The 1,756-nt window shown below is 32.3% G+C and overlaps 1 pseudogene; it reads right to left on the bottom strand.

Moving 5' to 3' along the window:
• Positions 1-268: 268 nt before the first annotated feature.
• On the bottom strand, positions 269-386 carry LOC120592514 (uncharacterized; annotated as a pseudogene).
• Between the last annotated feature and the right edge of the window lie 1,370 nt (positions 387-1,756).

Genomic DNA, 1,756 nt, shown 5'->3' with positions numbered 1-1,756 from the left:
ACTTTGTACTGCAGAGCATCTTTATAAGGAGGATAAATGAAAGTTTTTCACATGGTAAAGAGAAAAAATTCAGAAATGTAATTCTGTGGCAAAGAAAATTATTTTTGTTAATATTGAGAGTAACCCATGAAATATTAAATGAAATTTCTATGCCAAGATATGAAGTTAATCGGCACAATCTTTTTTTTTTTTTTGGCAAAGCGTTTGTTGACCTCACAGATTGCAAGGACCTTATCAATTTACAATCTTTATTTTTTAAATTTTTTTATGCCTACAGCACCTGGCCTTCCTAGGCGGTCTCCCATCCAAGTACTAACCAGGCCTGACCCTACTTAGCTTCCGAGATCAGACGGGATCGGGCTTGTTCAGGGTGGCACGGCGACGGTGGCACAATCTTTAAAACTTTATTTTGCTAACTGTATACATACTTTGTCTTTAAATTTTAAGTCTAAAATTTTAAAAATAAAACCCACTTAGAGGTTGATCCAGGTTAAATGATAACATACTCAATATAAGAAAATTTAAATGTCTCATGAAATCTAACCATGATAGATAGATAAGACTTTTAAAATTACCAAATGCTAGAAAATTAAGCTCTGTCTCTCATAAGGAAAGCTGTTCACCATTGCAAAAGAGCTCAAGTTCAATGTTACATGGAAGAAAGTAGATTTTGTTTCTACAGGTCAGAATTTTTTTTTACTATTAATCAAGCCACTCATAACAATAATTTCATTAAGATAATAATCATAACACTATAAAATATTATTAGAGTATATTATAAACATTACTAAATATATTTCCTTGTACAGAAATAAATTGTATTTCCTTATACAGAAATATTACTAAATATATTTCCTCATACAGATATAAACTCTTAGAATAAATTCTACCTAGTGTCCTACTTCTCCCCTTTGCAAGCCTGATTCATCTTTCACTAGGAGTTTTATTAGAAAAATCTCTCTACTATTTATAGATGTGAGGACCTTAAATCTTTTCTTCGGAAATAGAGCATAAATCTCATTTCTTTTTCCTCTTTTGTATACACAATACTGAGCATTCTCACAACAGTGATTCCTGTATTTTCAGTTTGCTCTGGTTTATATTCATGTAAATTATGGTGCTAAGATTTGAACCCAGTGCCCTGGTCTCAGCAGGTGAGGCACAATCAAATCCTCATCTTTGGCATTCTGGACACTGTAGTTATGATGAATTAAGACTTAGATATTAACTGTTTTTTGGCCCACATCTTACCATTCATATGCTGAGCTGAATAAATTTAAAATTTTAATCTACTCTAAAAGTAAAATCCCTAAACCACAAGCTCCTCCAACACTTTATGTGTGTACTTCCAGTGTTACAGAGTAAGTAAGGACACCAACTCTGGTATTGGTGTACTCAAAATAAGTTAACTTCTCCCGACCTCCGCTATTGAACAATTCAGAAAATTATATCCCCCTAACAGTGTGGTTAAAAAGAAAATCAGAAAATATCAATTAAATTCTATTATGTCTAGCACATATCAAATGTACATATTAATTATGCACAATAATGGTATATTTTCTATTAGATAGCCCTGAGCATTTTAATTTGGGAGCACATATGCAAGGCTTTTAAATGTTTCCTATCAAATGTCAGCTCTTTAGATCTGGCGCACCTTTCCAGTCTATTGCCATCTTTTTGAACACAGATTCTGTTATCCAGAAAATTTATTCTTTCTATTTTTGTGTCACCTATAATTTTGATAATCGTGTTTTCC

Source organism: Pteropus medius, unplaced genomic scaffold (assembly GCF_902729225.1).
Source record: "Pteropus medius unplaced genomic scaffold, Ma_sr-lr_union100, whole genome shotgun sequence".
Classification (NCBI taxonomy): domain Eukaryota; kingdom Metazoa; phylum Chordata; class Mammalia; order Chiroptera; family Pteropodidae; genus Pteropus; species Pteropus medius.
The sequence above is the reverse complement of the archived record's forward strand: the minus strand, read 5'-3'. Positions and strand labels throughout refer to the sequence as shown.